The 22,296-nt window shown below is 33.9% G+C and overlaps 1 non-coding gene across 1 annotated transcript; it reads right to left on the minus strand.

Annotated features, from left to right (window-relative positions):
- Positions 1-11,624: 11,624 nt before the first annotated feature.
- LOC128036492 (small nucleolar RNA R71) lies at positions 11,625-11,731 on the minus strand. The gene has a single exon (XR_008193287.1). It is a non-coding gene; the product is annotated as a small nucleolar RNA R71 (small nucleolar RNA).
- Positions 11,732-22,296: the final 10,565 nt, after the last annotated feature.

A 22,296-nucleotide genomic window follows, 5' to 3' on the forward strand; every position in this document is an offset into this window, starting at 1 on the left:
AATGATGCATCGTTAAAAATCACAAATTCTTTACCCCATTCAGGTTGAACCAGAACTGGTGTCTTGGTCAATAGTGCTTTCAACTAATTGAAACTTTTTCGACATTTCTCGGACCATTCAAACTCTACATCTTTCTGTAATAGTCGCGTCATCGGTGTAGCTATCATTGAAAACCCTTTTATGAATCTTCTGTAATGACCAGCTAATCCTAGGAAACTTGTAACTTCAGATATGTTTCTTGGTGGTTTCCAGTCAACAACTGCTAAAATTTTACTTGGATCAACTCTGATGCCATCAGCCGATACTATATGTCCCAAAAAGCCAACTTCTCGGAGCCAAAACTCACATTTTCTAAATTTAGCAAACAATTGTTTATCTCGCAGGGTTTGCAACACAATTCTCAAGTGCTCGGCATGCTAAAACTCATCTCATGAATATACAAGAATGTCGTTAATAAATAGCACAACAAATCTGTCTAAATACAGTCTAAAAATTATGTTCATCAAGCCCATAAATACTACACGTGCATTAGTTAAACCAAACAACATCACAAGAAATTCATAGTGTCCGTACCTGGTTCTGAATGCAGTTTTCGGCACATTCGAATCTTTCACTCGAAGCTGATAATAGCTAAAACGAAGATCAATCTTTGAAAATACTGTGGCACCTTTCAACTGGTCGAATAGATTGTCAATTCGAGGCAGTGGGTATTTATTCTTGATTGTAACCTTGTTAAGCTGACGGTAGTCAATACACAATCTCATGGATTCATTTTTTTCTTAACGAACAGAACCGGTGCACCCTAAGCTGAAAAGCTAGGTTGAGCAAAACCCTTATCTTTCAATTCCTGATTCTATGCTTTCAACTCTTTAAACTCAGTAGGAGCCATTCTGTAAGGTGCTATCGAGATTGGTGATGTTCCCGGTACTAGTTCAATAGCAAACTCAACTTCTCTGATTGGCAGTAATCCAGGTAACTCCTCTGGAAACACATCAGGATACTCGCAAACCACCAACACTAATTCAAGCTTCTATTCAGACACTTTAATATCCAACACATATGCAAGGTAAGCACTGCAACCTTTTCTCACATATTTCTGCGCTAACATAGCTAAAATAACCATAGGCAACCCACTCACACTATCTGATTCAAAACAAAAAGTCTCATCGTTCTGGCATTTCAATACAATAAGCTTTCGTCTACAGTTTACAATGTCATGTAGAGTTAACCAATCCATGGCCAAAATCACATCAAACTCGTTAAATGGCAACAACATGAAATCAGCCAGAAAACTATAACCCCGAGTCATCAATGAATAGTTCTTGCAAACTTTATCAACTAATACATGCTGACCTAGGGGGTTCGACACTTTAACCAAGAATTCAGTGGACTCAACAGGTAAATTCTTACTAGACACTAAATTCGTGGACACATATAATGAGTTGATCCCGAATCAATCAAAGCAATAACATCAATGTCAAAGATAGAGAAAATACCCGTAATAACATCTGGCGCAGAAGCTTCCTCTCATGCGCGAAGAACATAAGCCCTAGCTAGTGCTCGTGCCTCGGATCTCACAGCAGAGTCTTTTATTAGACCACGACTACCACTCACATTACGAGGTGGTCTACCCCTCCTTGCGGTGTTGTTTGGTTGAACATTTTGAACCTTCTCTTTCTCAGATATTTTTGGGAAATAATGGATAAAATGCTTAAATGAACCACATTTGAAACACGCCCCATCTTTTGCTCTACACTTGCCAAAATGTTGACGCCCACACCGTTGACAATCAGGTTTATTGTCTTTAACGCTACCTACGCTAGCCATTGATGTTGCTTGCGTCTTGGAATCTGCATACTGTTTGCCAAAGTCTCTATCAAGGTATCCCACTTATGCAATCGAATGGCTATGGTGTTCTTTCGATCCTTCGACTGTGATTGATACGACTTTCCAATCAACCTTTTTCTTGAATCCTTGGCTTCAAAATTAGCTTTTCTTTTCTCTTTGCTAAGCTATTCAGCTTTATGTGCTCTGGCAACTAAAATAATGAATTCTTTCAGTTCGAGAATCCCAACTAGAAGCTTTATATCCTTGTTTAATTAACTTCAAACCGTTTACACATTGCAGTCTTGATCGGAATGCACTCCCGGGCATATTTACTCAATCAAACTCCCATTCATACTCTGATACCGTCATACGACCTTGCTTAAGCTCAAGAAATTCTTTACGCTTCTGATCCAGAAATCTCTGATAATGTACTTTTTCCTGAACTCGCTTTGAAAGAATTCCCAGTCGATACACTCTCTCGACAATACTAAATCAAGGTATTCAACCACTGATATACTGAATCTTTTAGTACAGATATTGCACACTTTACACATTCAGCTGGTGTACAAGACAACTAGTCGAAAACTCTAATAGTATTCTCTAATCAAAACTCAACTCTCTTAGGATTATCATCAACTGTAGCTCAAAATTCTTCAGCCCCATATTTCTCAATTTTATCAACAAGTGGCTTATTAGCTCGTAAAGGTTCTAAACTTTGAGGAATAATGAAGATCGATTGGGGAATAGGTGGGGGTGGACGTCGTTGAGCAGCCAAGTTCATCCGTACGAACTCAATAAACCACTCACTCATCATTTGGAAGAAAGATTTCTTAGTTTCTCCTCCTCAACCCTCAGATACAGGCCTCAAGCCACTTGACGCTGCTCCTAAATGGAGGCTTGCACGTTACTTTTCACTTGTCATGTGTCACCTGGGGACACATGGCCGTGTGTCACACATGGCTAAGAAACATGCCCAAGTCTCTGCCCATGTGGACAAAAATAGGCCATTTTACAAGCCATTTTTCTCACCCAAACATGAATATACCTAAAACAAAATTGCACATATGCACCAGCCTTAATAAGGCACCAAAATCAAGCATAAACAAATCATATACATTAGGTATAACATCATACAACCAATATGCCCTTAGGCACCTGAAATGACAATATAAAAAATATGTTCCACCATGTATTCAATATGGCAAAAATGACTAGGTATCTTTCAATTAAACTTGCATTAATTTAAACCATTGAATTAACTTACCATTACCTATCACATGGTATAAAATATGCCATTCATTCACTAACATCAATAGACATATATATACCTTTCTTAAAAAGTTACCAAACCACATCAAGTTACAAGACTTATACAATATGCATATTCATCTATCATAATTCAAACATATTAAGGCAAACATCGACCATAATAAGGTTAATCTTTACAAACCAAAAATTAAGCTCATATCAACATCAAAATGCTAAATCACAAGCCAAACAAAATGGCTATTCCAACAACCAAAACATAGGATCAACATTAGCCAAGATACCTATACATGTCATCATAACCAAAATTAAACATCTGAAAGTACCGAAAGAGCCGATAGATAGTGTGATAGATCTCTAATGACTTTCCAACTTGAGCGAGCTTCCGACAACTACAGACATAGAAAAATAAACACAAACTAAGCATATCATGCTTAGTAAGTTCATAACAAATATAGTCTAAATTTGTCAATACATTAAACAACCACAAAGCATGTATATCCCAAATCAACATGAGCACAACTAATTCGAAAACTCATACATATACATTCTTACTTTTAATTTCCAAAAAGGTACACATTACCTATCTTTCACCATATTAATGTAATTTACATTGAAAGCTCTTACCGAAGCTCACACGAGGTAATAATACGATGATTAACACATCTATTTTCATGATTCAATAACCGAAGTTTTCCCTTTTCATAGTTAGACAACTGAAGCTATCCCTTTTCATAATTTGATTGTCGTCATCATCCCTTTTCATAGTTCGATGGTCGTCATCATCCCTTTTCATAGATTGATAGCTGAAGTCATCCCTTTTCATAGATTGATAGCCAAAGCCATCCCTTTTCATAGTTCCATGGTCGTCACCATCCCTTTTCATAATCGATAGCTAAAGCTATTCCTTTTCATTCGTTGATAATCATCGTTACGCTGTTGGATCTTTTCATCAACACTCAATTTAATATTATACAATAATAGCATTCAACTCATAAAATAAAAATGAAACTTAAACGCATGAATTTACCTTGACATAAATGTAGAAAAATGAAGTCGACTAATCTGAAGCTTTTTTTTAGCTCGATCTAGAACCGTACGTGGTTTATCTTGATCTAAATGAATAAATTTAGCTCAGTTCAACAATCATTCTAATCAACTTAACTCAAATTCACATTTTAGCAAAATTACAATTTGGCCCCTATACTTTTGATTTCTTACAAATTAGTCCTTAGGCTCGTAAAATGAAATTCATGAAATTTCATCCCTACCTAGGCCTAATCGAATATCATAAAAGCTTATAGCAGCCCATACATTTCATTATTTCACAAATTATACCATGAATATTTTACATTTTACAATTAAATCCCTAATTGACAAATTCATTAAAAATCACTTAACAAAAGTTGTTTATCTAACAACAAGATTTTTATTTTCTACCATAAAACTTCATAAAAAAAATGGATTCATTCATGGAAAACCTTAATTCTTTTAACAGTTTTACAAATTAGTCCCTGGGCTAGCTAGATTAAGCTACAACAATCCCGAAAACATAAAAATCATTAAAAACGGGATGTAAAATTGCTTACATGCACAAGGTAGCCTAGTTGAACCTTCAAAGAACCAAAAATGGTGTTTTCTTTTTCCAAAAATCAATGGAAACTAAGTGAGAAAGAGGATACCAAAATTTTGTTTTGTTTTACTTAATTTATTTATTAAATTATTTAATTAACCTTGTAATATAACCATTAAATCACCTAATAAAGTGTCCATAATTATCCAGTCATGATTTTAATGGTTTATTTATAGCATAAACCCTCCAATCATTCAACATCATAGTTATTTAATCCCTTAACTTGTAGAACTCAAGCTTTGGACCTTTTACAAATTAGTCTTTTTTATCGAATTAAGCATGTAAATGGTAAAATTTCTTAACGAGGTTTTTTATACGATACTAATAACATACTGTAGAATTAAAATAATAATAAAAATAAATATTCTCATATCAAATTTGTGGTCCCAAAACCAGCATTCCGGTTTCACTGAAAACGGGTTGTTACAACTGTAAACTGTATCCATCGCCAGAACAAGGTTAGGGGTGTTACAAGGGTTCAATTCAAAATGGCGATTCTTAATAACAGGTCGAGCAATACTAGGCTTTAACCAGTTCATGTTAAAGGGAATTGCCTCTAACACCCGCATCATCTTACTAAATTCGATCAACAAATTAATTTGGAAGAGGTATGTTACAAGTTAAGTTTCATATGGTTAGTCTTAAAAACTTCCCTTATGGATGTCTTGCCACAAATATCCATGACTTTGCACGAACACTACCGCCTATAGAGAAAAAGAGAAATGTTAGTAAAAAATAGAAACAACTAAAAATTAAAATCATATCTATAGTTTAAATTTTTCCAAATTATTCTATTAATCGTAAAACTTAAAACTAATTGAGTGGCATTGCCTCCCGACAACGACGCCAACAACTTCACCGCCTCCAGACGTACTAACGCCTAGAGTGTAAATCATGCAACCAAATATAATCGTTAGGCAATTTCCACAAGTATATGGGTCAGGTTGTATATAGATTTATGCAACGAAGTATTAGAGTACTCTAAGGATCGTACCTAGGGGAGGCGAAACTAAACTAACCCTAACTCTTATGTTAATAGATCTAATTAGTAATTTAATCAAATTATATTATGATGAATCCTAAGGTGATTAAAAATCATATTTTATAAAAATAATTCAAATGCATTAAAATAAAGACACGAAAATAATTTGTAGACTTTATCAATTCTATGGACGAAAAACTAACTTGCTTCAGTGGTCATAACAAACTCCTATTTCGGGTTCTATTCAATCAACTAGTCATTAACCTAGCAAGATCTCTCAATCTTCCACTAAACTACTAAGTCGGTAAGAACTACTTATCGCTCGACCTCACAGTCTAAACCAGATTGGGTAAGGTGTTCACAAATAGGCAATACCAATTTGGGGTTCATTCACACCTAGATGACTTCCTACGATTGTCAGGCCTAGGGTTTAGGTTCATCCTATGCCAACTAGCTAATCTGCTAAGAAACCCTACATAGAAGTTAATTACTCTCTCGTCCACTCGCTAATCTCCCATAAAAGGACTAGTTCCTCGTGGATCTAATAAACATCATAAACTTGATTGAAAAGATAAACATAAATAACAGATCAAGAATAGAGTTGAAGAAGAATCCCGGTATATTGATTTAGCACAAATGATAATCCGCAAAGATTCGATTGTCTTTACAAATCATCCAAAGAATGAAAGAAAATAAAAAGTAAAAATACAATGACAAAGGAAACCTAAGTACAAAATAAACTAGAAAGAAACTAAGAATAAAAATAAATGAAATTCGTCTACTCAAACTTCCAATAAAGACTGTCTAAGAAGTGTTTAGAGTTGTCTGTTGATAGGCTTAGGGTTGGTCGTCATCCATTGACCTAATTCAGTTGACGTTTTAGCATTAAAGTCAATTGTATGGACCAAAACATCCTTGGCTCATTAATTCCCCTCATCAAGGCAATGTCGCGACACCTTACTGCCTATGTCACGATAATGATGGAAGTTTATAAGCTTAGGCTAGATTTCAGGGTTGTGTCGCAGCACACCCTGTCTATGTTACAACACTGAAGGCATTTTGCTCCTTTTAAGTGATTTCTCTATGTTGCAACATCGACCCTCTATGTTGCAACATCGCGGCCAATCTCATGTTCTTATGCCTCTAAATGATGTCCTATACGCTCACTAAATATGTTAGCCACCCTTTAGGCCTATTTTGGCCCATAAGTTCATGTAAATGGCTCAAATCACACTTTTTATTATTTGTGAAATTAAATTAAAAACTAAGTAAAAACTTAACGAAATTGCTTTTATATGATATCCTCAAGTACGAAAATGGTTTAATTCGCTACAACGATTTGCGGTAGACCAATAGCCTATTGGCTTGGAACCCGGTGGATGATCAAGTAAGGTGCAAGTTTAATTTCCCATTATTGAATTCATCTCATCATTTATAGCTTCTTTTCAAAAAGCAAAGTCTTGAGATTTCATTTTTTCTTCAAGTGTAATATGATCTTATTTTGTATTATAGCAATAAGGTATCTTATTGCGTATACTTTAATCTTTACCTTTTACAAAGAACATAATAAAAACCGGTCCAAATTTTTTTACCCATTTAATCCTATTACTTCTTCTTAATTCTTGACAAGGTTCATCATTATTATTAACTTGTTCCAATGGAATCTCATTCTCATTTGAAGAATGAATGAATTATTGTGGATATAAAAGTCTTGAAATAGAACAAAATCTATTTTCATTAAAAATGACATCTATTGATTGAATAAAAATATTAATTGAAATTGAATCATATGATATAAATATGCATTCAATTCCTTTTTCACCTAAAGTTTTACATTTAGGTGTTGTAACTTTGACAATATCTCTACAGCCCCAAACCTTAAAATAATTAAGGTTTGGTTTCCTTTTCTTCCATTACTCATAGGAGGTTATTTTAGTTTCCTTATTAGGAACTCTATTCAACATGTGAAAATATATTCGAATAACTTCTCTCCAAAAACCTTGTCCAAGACTTGAATATGATAACATTGAATTTACCATTTAGTTAGGATTTTATTTTTCCTTTAAGCTACACCATTTTGTTGCAATGTATAATATTGAAAAATACAATACCTGTATGTTAACTAACATTACTAGAAACCCTTTCCATAAAGTTAAAAGGAAAACAAAATGGTGTTGAACATACACTCGTACATATACCCTTTCCCTAAAAAAATTCCTCCTTTAGACAACATAAACTTATCTGCCTTAAAAAGAAGTTTGAAACCAAACTTATTCAATAGACTTCCAACCACTAAATTCTTCTTAACTTCTGGTACATAATATATGTCATTCAAGGTTAAAACATTTCCAGAAGTGAATTGTAGTTGAACAGACCTTTTGCCTTCGAGTGTTGCAGTGGAAGAATTTCCCATGTACAAGTCATTTTCATATTCATATTAGGTGAACTTTTTGAACATGCTTTTGTCGTTACACACATGTTTGGTTGCTCCAGTATCAATCTACCATGAATTATCATCTTGCGCAATATTAATTTTAGAAATAATGGGAACAAACTTTTCGTTACTATAAGCCTTAGAAGAAGATTTCTTCATTAAAAATCGACATTCATTCTTGAAATATCTCGGCTTACCACAATGGTAGCATGAGCCCTTTTGTTTCTTTTTGAACTTAAGTGCTCTAACAGTCTATTTGAACTTTCTCTTGGATGGTTTAGTACTCTGTACTTCCTCCGTAACATGTACTTTGGCATTTTCATAATCTAGGTTCTGATCTTACTTTCAATATTCTTCTTCAATACGAATATGATTTGCTAAAGCCTCAAAAGATATTCCCTCTTTCTTATGTTTAAAACTTCTTTTAAAATCTTTACAAGATGGAGGAAGTTTGTCTATAATGGAGGATACAACAATTATTTCATCCATTTTCATATCATATTGCTTAAACTAATTTAACACTTTTTTCAATATCATGAAATTACTCCATGACAGAACAATCATAAATCATTTGATAATTATTGAAATGTATGACAAGAAATTTCTTACTAGTAGCATCTTTTGTCATGTATTTTGTCTCAGATTTTCCCATAGTTCCTTAACAGTGACTATTGGAATAAATCCAGTTTGAAAACGATTTTCTTACACAATGAAAAATTAATATTTTGAAAATCGACCCGATTTGTGATATTTATAGCAATAAACATTAGACCGAAACCATACCTATGTTTTTGGATAAGCAGATCCTTAATTTTTTGGCTTTCACCAAACGAACTTCTTTGCTACTCTCGTACCATGAACTGTTTCGAGTGTGGGCTCAAATCAATTGAATCGGTAGAATTGTTATTTTTGAAAAATATTTTTAATAGTTGAGAATAAATTCTCTTTATTTTTCAGTAGAGTAATGTAAACGGAAAAATATATAGGATTTTTCCTATGTAATTTATCACCTTTCTAGTTACATTCGTTGTTAAAACTAAATAATTGTCTAATAAATTAATAAAATATGTGAAAATAATAAATTAGGACGTAGAAATTATTAAAATGTGATTTTATGCTTTATTATATAGTTTTCATGCAATAAATGGCTTATTTTATATTAATTTGAATATATTATATTTTTAAGACATAAAGTGGGCCATGCATGATTAAATTAAATAATAAAATATAAAATTATTTTTAATAATTCATTTTAAAATATTTCGTTAATAATTTGGGTATTAATTAATTAATTAAATTGGATAAATTTAATTCTTTGGTCCTCTAACTTGTTGATTTATTTTGGACAGGTCTGATAGCTTTGCTGGATTACAAAATCGTCCATAATAGAGACCAAGTCAACCTAAAATTTGGTTGCACATGGCTGCCCATAAACCAATTTTTAGTTTAATTGCACAAGGTCCTTAAAAAGTTGAAGAAATTAGAGATTTACCTGAAGATTTGCACTTGACCAAGTCTTAATCTTGAGTTGTTGTGGTACTCAAATTGACCAAGAATCAAGGAAAAATCAGCACAACTTACTAAAATTATGGCCGGCCACCCATGGAAAATGCTTCAAAAGATGGAAACTCCTATTTTTAGCAAACTATCTCTCTCTCCTCACCTATAAATAAGACCCTCTCATTCCTTCATTCATCATCCCTCAAGCATCCATCAAGCATCATTCTATCTTTTTCTCTTAGCCTTTTCCATTCCCACCCCTAACATCATCTCTTCATAGAGATTTTAGCAATTAAGCCTCTTAAAGAACCCTTGGTCGGCCACCTTGGAGAACCATTAGCAAAGGTGAAAAGGAAAGGAACGAAGGAGTCTCGTCAGTCAGAGTCTTGGGTGACAGCCACTCTAAATTGGGTTTAATCTTTCTTTTCTTTAACTTAATATAAAGATAATTGCTATGTGTTCTTTGTTCTTGTTTACAACACTGTTAGCTTTATTTTATTTAAGCTGGGATGATTGTTTTGATTAAATCATATTTATTTGATTCATGCTTATAATGTTTGTGACTCAATCGATCATGTTTTCAATTAAAATCAAGTATGTATTTCGTTCATACGTGATTGACATGCACCTGAATTAGCTAATTGATCCTAACTAGACGACGACTAATGGACGCATAATTGAAATGTGCATGCTCAATTTAGATCCTAACACGATTGAATTGTAGGTTGCATAACAACTCTAACCAAGCTCTGTTATCTGCATAGTTTTTAGATTTGTATGATTGAATTGTTCCAAACCTAACACGTCCCTGTTACCTCACACGAATGCTAAGAAACCCTTAGTAAATAAGGATCAGTAAAATGCGTATTTACTAAGTAAAGGATTCTGAAAGGACCTAACGTGGTTTCCAAACTCATGAAAGATCGAGTTGCCATGGAATGTTTTTCCATATGTTATTAAGCATGTTGATAATAAATTGAGTTTAATTAAAGTAATTATCCTAGTTTATTTATGTTATAATTGTTGCAAATTGTGTTTACTTTTACTAAAATCTATTTTAATCATATAGTTTGCATACTTAGGATAATTGGCATTAGGGATCATTGCATTTAGTTTAATATATTTTAATCACCACTTCTCAACTATATTGTGTTTTTATTTACCAAATTGTTAATATAATTTTACAAATTAAGTGACTTAGCACAAATACAATCCCTGTGGAGACGATAATTCAATACTTACTTATTACTTGATAACGACTATGTACACTTGCACAAACTTTAGCGTTACAAGTTTTTAGGCCGTTGCCAGGGATTGTCAACTATTGCCATAGTCATTTTTTTCTTGAAATTATTTATTTTCAATTTAATTTATTTCTAACATTACTAACTTATTCTTTTTAATTTTTGTGATTTTCTTTTCAGGTGTTTATGAGCATAGATCGAATTATCGATTTACTCCCTGTAGACCCTGAAATTGAGCGAACTTTCAGACAACAAAGACGTGAATAAACAGCTCAAAGACTAGTCGAGATAGACCTTGGAAATCAGAATCAAGACTAAGGTAATGAAGCCAATTATGTATGAAATCCTATTATCATTGCCGATGATAGGGATCGATGCATCAGACAATATGGTGTGCCACCTTTCAGTGAGTTAAACCCAGGAAGTAGAAGGCCAGATATTGAGGCAACCTAGTTTGAATTGAAACCAGTGATGTTTCAAATGCTACAAACGGTGGGCCAATTTAGTGGTATGCCCACGGGAGATCCACATCTCCACTTCCGATTATTTATGGAGGTGAGTGGTTCATTCAAGATAGCTGGTGTGACTGAAGGCGCACTGAGGTTGAAGTTGTTTCCATACTCGTTGCAGGATCGAGCACGAGCATGGCTCAATTCATTGCCACCAAGTTTCATATCTACATGGAAAGAATTAGTAGAGATATTTTTGGTTAAGTATTTCTCACCTAGCAAAAACGGTAAGTTAAGGAACGAGATCTCAACTTTCCAACAATTGGATGACGAGTCTTTGTATGAGACTTGAGAGAGATTCAAGGAGTTACTTCGTAAGTGTCCTCATCATGAGATTCCTCATTGTATCCAGTTGGAGACATTCTATAATGGTCTCAATGAAAATACAAGATTGATGGTAGATGCTTCCGCGAATGGTGTAATTTTGTCTAAGTCTTATAATGAAGCTTATGAGATCATCGAGAGGATCGCGAGTAATAACTATCAATTGCCAACAAATCGAACAGCTTCAGGAAGACGTGTAGCTGGAGTTCATGAAGTTGACACCCTCACTTCGTTATCAGCTCAGGTATCGTCTATTTCTTCTATGTTAAAATAGTTAACCGCTAATAGTACTAATAATTTTGTAGATCAGCCACCCAGTCCGTTTGAAATAGTTTCCTATGTGTACTGTGGGGAAGGTCATTCGTTCGAGAATTGTCCATCAAATCCTAAGTCAGTGTACTATATGGGGAACCAATATTAAAATAGGAGTGGAAAAGGACCCTAGTTCAACTTTTACAATCCTTCATGGTGTAATCATCCTAAATTTTCTTGGATAAACCAAGGAAATGGACCAAAAAACAACTTATTGCAACAAAGACCCAACCAATCTCAAGGGTATAACCAGCAAGCTCCAAAACCACCTCAAGCTAAGGCATCAAACAGTTTGAAGAACTTGTTGAAAGCCTATATAGAAAAGAATGACGCTTTGATCCAAAGCTAAGCACCAACACTGAAAAATTTGGAAAATGAAATGGGTCAGTTAGCTACGGAGCTACGTAATAGACCTTAAGAAACCTTTCCGAGCGATACTGAGAATTCAAGAAATTTGGGTAAATAACATATCAAGGCAGTGGCATTGTGAAGTGGTAAAATTCTAGAACCCCAATTGATTGATGTTGAAGATAAGCCCGTTGAGAATAATCAACCAGCTGTTGAAGTTCCTACACCAAAGGAATCAGAAAGTGCAAAGTCTGAAAAGGTGAACCCTGACTTAGTGAATTCAAATATTTTAACATCTTCTTTGGATGCAAATTTACCTACTCAGAAAAGTTGTCTGGTTCAACCGAAAGTTCCTTCACCTCCATATCCGCAAAGATTGCAGTAAAACAAGCAAAAATAATATGTGCAATTAAAGAAGTTTGTGGATGTTCTGAAGCAGTTACACATCAATATTCTGTTGGTGGAGGCTTTAGAACAAGTGCCGAATAATGTGAAGTTTATGAAGGATATACTATCCAAGAATAAATGACTAAGTGAGTATGAGACTGTTGCCTTGACAAAGGAGTGTAGTACGTTCCTGCAAAACAAACTGCCACCGAAATTGAAAGACCCAAGTTTTATTATACCCTGTAAAATTGGTGAATCTTATTCTGGTAAAGCTTTGTGTGACTTAGGAGTGAGTATTAACTTGATGCCTAAGTTTATTTTCAAGATGTTAGAGATAGGTGAAATAAGACCTACAACTGTGACGCTTTAGCGGATCGATCTTTAGCATATCCCGAAGGAAAGATCAAGGATGTTTCGGTAAGAGTCGATAAATTTATTTTTCCTGCTGATTTCATTATCTTAGATTTTAAAGCAAACAAGGAAGTGTCGATCATCCTTGGGAGACCTTTCTTAGCCATGGGAAAAAAATTAATTGATGTGAAGAAAGGAGAACTCACCATGCAATTCCAAAACGATCAGGTAACCTTTAATATTCTTAAAGCGATGAAATTTCCCGATCTGGCAGAGTAGTGTTCAGTTATGGAAGAGATAAAAACCTTGGTTTCTATGGAAAGAAATTTTGAAGATCAATTGGAGAAAGCCTTAAATTTTGACCCTTTAGAGGATGAAGAAGGTGAAGAAAACATGGCTTTGATGGAAGCCAATCCGAGAAATTTTATTCAATCCACGCGGTTTGAATCGTTGGAGTTGGAAGTCAGAGAATTTGTGCAACCCAAGTTGTCAATTGAAGAACCACCTAAACTCGAACTAAAGGTACTTCCTTCCCATTTGAAATACATTTATTTAGGTAATTGTTCTACTTTACCTATGATTATTTCAGTGAAACTGACGAAAGATCAAGAGGAGCAACTAATTGCTATTCTAAAGAAATTTAAGAAAGTAATTGGTTAGACCATAGCTGATATTTGAGGTATAAGCCCTTCTTTTTGCATGCATAAAATCATTTTAAAAGAAGGTGAAAAAGCTCAAATTGATGGGCAAATGAGGCTCAATCCTATTATGAAAGAAGTTTTGAGAAAGGAAGTGATCAAATGGTTAGATGCAGGAATCATCTATCCTATTTCAGATAGTTTGTGGGTAAGTCCAGTGCAATGTGTACCGAAGAAATGTGGAATCACGATTGTTGAAAATGAGCGTAACGAGTTAATTCCAACAAGAACTGTTACCGGTTGGAGAATCTATATTGATTACAGAAAGTTGAATAAAGCACTCGGAAGGTCCATTTTTCGTTGTCGTTTACGGATCAGATGTGAGATCGAATGGTAGGTAATGAATTCTATTATATTTTAGATGGTTATTCGGGATATAAATAAATAGTTGTAGCCCTAGAGGACCAACATAAAACAACCTTTACTTGTCTATACGGTACGTTTTCTTTTAGGCGAATGCCTTTTGGTTTATGCAATCCACCTGTAACTTTTCAACGATGCATGATGGCAATATTTACTGATATGGTTGAAAATTTTGTTGAGGTTTTCATGGATGATTTTTCTATTTTTGGTAACACTTATGATATCTGTTTGAGTAATTTTACTAAGGTACTGAAGAGATGCGAAGAGACGAATCTTGTCCTTAATTGGGAAAAATGCCATTTTATGGTTAAGGAAGGGATTGTCTTGGTCATAAGATCTCAAAGAAAGGAATTGAAGTCGATAAAGAAAAGGTGGACGTGATTGAAAGATTATCGACCCCAATGAATGTAAAAGGAGTCAGAAGTTTCTTAGGCCATGCCAGTTTTTATCGAAGTTTTATCAAAGATTTCTCAAAAATTTCTAAAAAGTTGTGTTTGTTGATAGAGAAAGATACAATGTTTGATTTCAACAAAGCATGTTTAGAAGCTTTTGAAGATCTAAAGAAATGGTTAATCTCAACCCCAATAATCGTTACACCTAACTGGAACTCACATTTTGAGTTAATGTACGATGCAAGTGACTATGCCATTGAAGCTGTGATGGGTCAAAGAAGAAATAAAGTGTTTCACACTATTTTCTATGCAAGTAGAACTTTGACGGGAGCCCAATGCAATTATACGGTAACCAAAAAAGAACTCTTCGTTATAGTTTTTGCTTTTAAAAAATTCTGCTCATATCTTATAGGTACCAAAGTTACAGTATTTACTGACCACGCGGCCATTAAATACTTGCTCACGAAGAAAGATGCAAAACTAAGGCTAATTCGTTGGATACTTTTACTCCAAGAATTTGACCTAGAGATCCAAGATAGAAAAGGTGTCGAAAATCAAATAGCTAATCATTTGTCGAGGTTGGAGCAAAATGAGGTAACTCATTCATGTGTGCCTATCAACAAGAATTTCCCAGATGAACACTTATTTGAGGTAAATTGAATTCATGAAATACCCTGGTTTGCTGATTTTGCCAATTATCTTGCATGTGAAATAATTTTTCGACAAATGAAATACCAACAAAGGAAAAAATTCCTTCATGATAGTCGGTATTATCTTCAGGAGGATCCGTTTTTGTTTAAACAATGTGCAAATAATATAATCCGAAAGTGTGTAGCTGAAAGCGAGATTGCTGAGATCTTATATCATTGCCATTCATCTACAAGTGGGGGACACTTTGGTGGTTCATGTACTACAGCAAAGATTTTGCAAGCAGGTTTCTTTTGGCCTACACTATTTAAAGATACTTATTCTTATGTGAAGAACTGTGATAAATGCCAAAGAACTGGAAATATATCAAGGAGGAATGAATTGTTCGACGTATAGGACATTGACTTCTTAGGCTCGTTTCTTTCTTCGTATGGGGACAAATACATCTTAGTTGCTGTGGACTATGTATCCAAGTGGGTTGAAGCTGAATTATAGCCTACAAATGATGCTAAGGTAGTCATACGATTCCTACATAAGCATGTGTTTACAAGATTTGGGACACCAAGAGCTATTATTAGTGATGAAGGTTCTCACTTTGTGAACAAATAGCTTAAGTGGTTACTTGAAAATATCATGTGAAGCACAAGATTGCTACTGCCTATCACCCTCAGTCTAGTAGGCAATTTGAAATAGTGAATCACGAAATCAAAGGTATCCTTAAAAAGGTAGTACGCCCTAGCAAAAAAGATTGGTCTCGAAGGCTCGATGATGCATTATAGGCCTATCGAATGGCATTTAAGACTCCGTTAGGAATAACTCCTTATCAGTTAGTCTTTGGAAAGGCATGTCATTTGCCATTAAAGTTGGAGAATAAAGCTCACTGGGCTTTGAAACAGTTGAACTTTGATCTTAAGCAAGCCAGTGAGAGAAGGATGTTACAACTTGATGAGCTGGAAGAGCTAAGGTTGTTTTCCTATGAGAATGCCAAAATGTGTAAAGAAAGATCAAAGAGATGGCATGATAGCCATATACAACCTCGCGAGTTTAAAGAAGGTCAGAAGGTTTTGTTGTTTAATTCAAGGTTGAAGTTATTTCCTGGGAAGCTGAAATCCTGATGGAAAAGACCTTATACCATCTACCGAGTTTATCCTTATGGAGCTATTGAATTATACAACAATTACGGAGGTACGTTTAAAGTTAATGGTCAACGTCTCAAACACTACAGGGATGGTGAAGTTGAGCAAATTGAATCCTCGCTCAAATTAACAAACACTTAATTTTTCATGAACTCATTTTGTAAATAAATAAATAATTAGAATTTATTTTCTTAACTTATTACATTTAATTAATTTTGTCTAAGGAGATTGGAACTTAAGCGGGACCGCTGTGAACCCTCCACCCTTTCCTAGGAATTAATTTAATGTAATTTGTTAAGAAGAAATTTTCTAATTAAGACTTAAAATATTTAAATTTCATTTGTTCTGTTTAAATTTTAAATTTTTATGTTAATAAAGGGGATCAAATTTGGCCCAAGTACTAATCAGTTTTTTTTAGTAAGACACAGTCTGAGTTTAAGGCCCAAGACAGCAAAAAGGAGGGAAAAATTCATGCCTTGCCGTCACACCTATTGCTTGCCGCCCAAGTAACCCTAATGTAGATAAATTTTTGCTACATGTTGCCCTAATTTTTCCCTATATAAACCCCTTTCCATTCTACTAATTTTCATATCCCTCAAAGTAATTTGCTTACACCCTAAAAATTCTTAAATCTCCATTTTGTGCTGTCAACCTCAAATCCCGGAAGAAACCCTAGTTCTCTTCCTTTTTTTATCAAAATTCCCTCTTGCCATTGCAAAGAGATTGTCGAAGCAGCACCATTGCTGTCGCATGTCGTCTTCGTCGTCGCACCATCCTTGCTGTCGCAAGATTTTTGCCGTAGCAAGTTCTACCCACTTTGCCGATTTCTCTTTTCTCCTTTGTGCAGAAACTTTGTCGAATTTTAGGGAAAAGATATCATGTCTCGCAAAAGAACAAGATCTTCAAAGACTACTCCTGAAAACCCGATTTTGATCAATGAAGAAGTGAAAGAGAGATTTGATTCAATCTTCAAGCATCAATCTGATGCCAGAAAAAGGTTTTGACTTGAACAGTAATGATTTGACGGTTGTTCCCATACCGATTAGAAAGACAATCAATGCTCTCAAGTGGGAACGATTTTGTGATGCTCGTTCACTTCCCGATGATGAAATAGTTTGAGAATTCTATGCTAGTTTGACTACGCAAGATGCTACTGAAGTCATCGTTCGAAAGAAAAAGGTACCTCTTACTTCTAATTCCATCAATGATTTGTTTAATTTACCTAATGTTGAAGAAGATGAGTACTACCCTATGATGAACAATATCAATTGGGATTTTCTTCAACAAGTGCTTGATGTTGTGACAAATCTGGGATCCCAATAGATTATAAGAAAGTATGGGAGCCATTCTTGTCGAAGAGAATACTTAAAACCAGTAGCAAAGGAATAGTTTTATTTTGTTCGCTACAGTTTTATGCCTATCTCACATAGTTCCACCATCTTGATGGAACGGATGCTTTTGTTATATGCAATTTTGACAGAAAAATCCATTAATGTTGGGAAAATTATCCTCAAGGAGATTCATGATTGTGCTAAAAAGAAGGCAGGAAGTGCTTATTTCCCATCATTAATCACTTCACTTTGCTTAAAGGCCCGTGTTAAAACACAAGCAAATTTGAAGGGGTGATATGTTCAAGGATGCATTACAAATTATGATCTTGAAAGATTTGTAGAGAGGGTGCATGAACTGAATCAAGGCGAGCAAGAAGAGCCAACTGAGCCGAATACAGAGGAGTCAATAGATGGAACTGAAACTGAAGCTAATTCAGTCACAGACACTGAAAAGGAAGAATCTGATAAGGAACCGAACATTCTTGAACCAAGGGTTGAGCCAGAAGAAGAACCAGTCAAGCTAAGTGTTGAACCTGAATATACAACTGTCATGCCAAGTTCTACAAGTACTTCAAGGAAATCAGAGTTGTCAATTTTGATGGATATGTGCAAGTTCATGCACAATCAACAACAAACTTACTAGAAATATGCAAAAATTAGAGATGACTCAATTCAAAATACTTTTAAGAATATCTCTAATACTTTTTGTTCTTGAGTTCCCAGATGCTATCATTGAGACATAGACGGAAGATACTAACGATGCAAGCGAAGATGGAGCTAAAGAAGACAAGGGGAATAAGTCAGAAAAAATAAAAGGGGGATTCTTGTCTTATTATTTATTTAATTATTTCTAGGTCTTTAGGAATTTATTTCTTTCATAATTAGGATTTAATTTCTGCAGAATAAAACAAAGCAAGCATGAACAAACTTAGCACTTTTTTAGAAAGAATAAGACTAAGTGATGTGGTAATGGGAATGAACATGTCTAGGATTAGGTTATTAGGGAAGACTTAGTACTTAAGCAGTCTTAATGACTCACCTCTCTTTCTTTACAACCCTACCTTGTGTTCAATTTTTATTCATTACTTTGCTCTTGCAATGAGTACATTGCTTCTTTTTAAAGGAGGTAAGGCAAATAAATTGCTCAAACTTTTAAAATTTTCAAGTATTTTTAATCATTTATTTCATAAGTATATTTTAATAAATGAATGTTTAGAGATATTCTTGTTACTGAGATAGTTTGTATGCAAGTATGAATGATGATTTTATCTAAGTGAAAGTATGTTATCATGAAGAATGGAATGCTTGTATGATCTTAGCCTTAGTAATGTTTGCCAGGAAAGCTTAGTTCTTTTGAGATTAAACATGCATGAAGGTTTATATCTTTAGAATTGACTTAGTAACTTTCTTGAGGCGAAATCCTAGGGGACATAAAAATCTTAAATGATATAGGCACTATTTCTTTGGATCGTTTGAGCCTTTTCAAGCCAACGCTATGATATTAGACCCTTGAAACTATAATTTTGAGCTTAAAGGCTAGTTTTTTTGCAATGAGCCTACATTATAAGCCAATTATCATTTTTTTAAAGCTATCCTAAATTTGTGCACCTATCTGAACTAAAGTTGTCTTGGGAATCAACATTTGAGGAAATTTTCATAAAGATGTATGTGCTCATGCTTAAAAAAAAGCGAAGAAAAGTTCACTCAGTCTTTGAAAAAAAATGAAAAATGTATGAGTTTGAGTTAAAAATAAGTTTGGGGGTGTTCCAAAGGTTCACTTAAAGAAAAAGCTTGTATTACGAGTAAACTAAGAAAAAGTTAAAGGTTAAGATTTTTACACCGAAATGTCCCATCTCTTAAAATCCCTACCTTTAACCGAGCCTCATTACAACCTTATAAAAGACCTGTTGATTTGATGATTATGTCACCTAAATTAGTGGAGAGGAAGTCCTAAGTTCAACATATGAAGATCATAAATAAGCCTTGTAATTGTTTGCTTGATTGATAGGAAATTATGTTGAATGAAGAATGTTATCTATGGCTACGACATACATGTAAAATATGATTCGTGTTGGCAATTTTGAAGCTTAGTATAATCTTAAGGAATGTTTGCATATGAATTACTTGTTAATAAAGAAGATCGATAAGCATAAAGTTATCAATGCATGATTATGGGACAAAGATTGATGTTGCTTACACAATTAGCATTTTTTCCTTAGCATGACCTTTTCCTGTGCATAAACATTACTCGGGACGAGCAATGATTTAAGTTTGGGGGTGTGTAAACGGAAAAATATATAGGATTTTTCCTATGTGATTTATCACCTTTTTACTTAATCTATTGTTAAAACTAAGTAATTTTTCAATAAATTAATGAAATATGTGAAAATATGAAATCAGGACATAGAAATAGTTAAAATGTGATTTTATGCTTTATTATATAGTTTTCATGTAATAAATGGCTTATTTTATATTAATTTGAATATATTATATTTTTTAAGACATAAAGTGGGCCATGCATAATTAAATTAAATAATAAAATATAAAATTATATTTAATAATTCATTTTAAAATATTTCGTTGATAATTTGGGTTTTAATTAATTAATTAAATTGGATAAATTTAATTCTTTAGTCCTCTAACTTGTTGATTTATTTTGGAAAGGTCTGATAGCTTTGCATGATTACAAAACCGTCCAAATTGGAGACCAAGTCAACCCAAAATTCGGCTGCACATGGCTGTCCATAAACCACTTTTTGGTTTAATTGCACAAGGTCCTTGAAGAGTTGAAGAAATTAGAGATTTACTTACATAATTGCACTTGATCGACTATCAGTCCTGAGTCTTTGTGGCACTTAAATTGACCAAGAATCAAGAAACAATCAGCTCAACTTACTAAAATTATGGCCGGCCGCCCATGGAAGATGCTTCAAAAGATGGAAACTCCTATTTTTAGCAAACTATCTCTCTCTCCTCACCTATAAATAAGATCCTCTCATTCCTTCATTCATCATCCCTCCAGCATCCATCAAGCATCATTCTCTCTTTTTTTCTTAGCCTTTTCCATTATCACGCCTAGCATCATCTCTTCATAGAGATTTTAGCAATTAAACCTCTTAAAGAACCCTTGGTCGGCCACCTTAGAGAACTATCAGCAAAGGAGCAAAGCAAAGGAACGAAGGAGTCTCATCAGTCAGAGTCTTGGGTGATAGCCACTCTGAATTGGGTTTAATCTTTCTTTTCTTTAACTTAATATAAAAATGTTTGATATGTGTTCTTTGTTCTTGTTTACAACAATGTTAGCTTAATTTTATTTAAGTTAGGATGATTGTTTTGATTAAATAATATTTATTTTATTCATGCTTATAATGTTTGTGACTCAATCGATCATGTTTTCAATTAAAATCAGGTCTGTATTTCGTTCATACGTGATTGAAATGCACCTGAATTAGCTAAACGATCCTAACCAGACGATGACTAATGGATGCATAATTGAAATGTGCATGCTCAATTTAGATCCTAACACGATTGAATTGTAGGTTGCATAACAACTCTAACCAAGCTCTGTTATCTGCATAGTTTTTAGATTTGTGTGATTAAATTGTTCCAAACCTAACACGTCCCTGTTACCTCACACGAATGTTAAGAAACCCTTAGTAAATAAGGATCAGTAAAATGCGTATTTACTAAGTAAAGGATTCTGAAAGGACCTAATGTGATTTCCAAACTCATGAAAGATTGAGTTGCCATGGAATGTTTTTCTGAATATTATTAAACATGTTGATAATAAATGGAGTTTATTTAAAGTAATTGTCCTAGTTTATTTATGTTATAATTGTTGCAAATTTTGTTTAATTTTACTAAAATCTATTTCAATCATATAGTTTGTATACTTAGGTTAATTGGCATTAGGGATCATTGCATTTAGTTTACTACATTTTAATCACCACTTCTCAACTATATTGTGTTTTTATTTACCAAATTGTTAATATAATTTTACAAAATAAGTGACTTAGCACAAATACAATCCCTGTTGAGACGATAACTCGATATTTACTTATTACTTGATGACGACTGTGTACACTTGCACAAACTTAAGCATTACAAGTAACAATCTCACAAAGTTGTGTAAATAGATCTACCGATGTCATCTATTTATAATGAGAGAAGGTAGAACCCTTGTTGAATCGTAGACGTTTATTTCAAATAGAAAAACAACTTCCCAGTCCAACTAGGAGATGGGTTTATAGGGTGTGTTTTCCCTCATATGTATTATGATAGAGATTTAGGCCTCTCATTGTATTGGGCCCAGTATATGTGCTTTCTGGACTTTTAACCCATCACTTTTTAATTTAATCAACCAAATACATATTTTTCTTTTTCCATAATAGACATTAACTTTCCAATTAAATAATTTATTATCCCAATTTTACCCCCAATAAAATTCATTTTTGGGCTTTAAAACTTCACAAAAACATAAACTCATTCTTTTAATTATTTCTGAGTAATCCACATACATTTGTAAATGAATCATTTCTCATTTTTATTTTCATTTCCATTTCCATTTTGAGAAAACCACATTCATTTCCAAATGATTTCATTTCTCCATTT

This window comes from Gossypium raimondii, chromosome 13, assembly GCF_025698545.1.
Source record: "Gossypium raimondii isolate GPD5lz chromosome 13, ASM2569854v1, whole genome shotgun sequence".
NCBI classification, from domain to species: Eukaryota; Viridiplantae; Streptophyta; class Magnoliopsida; order Malvales; family Malvaceae; genus Gossypium; species Gossypium raimondii.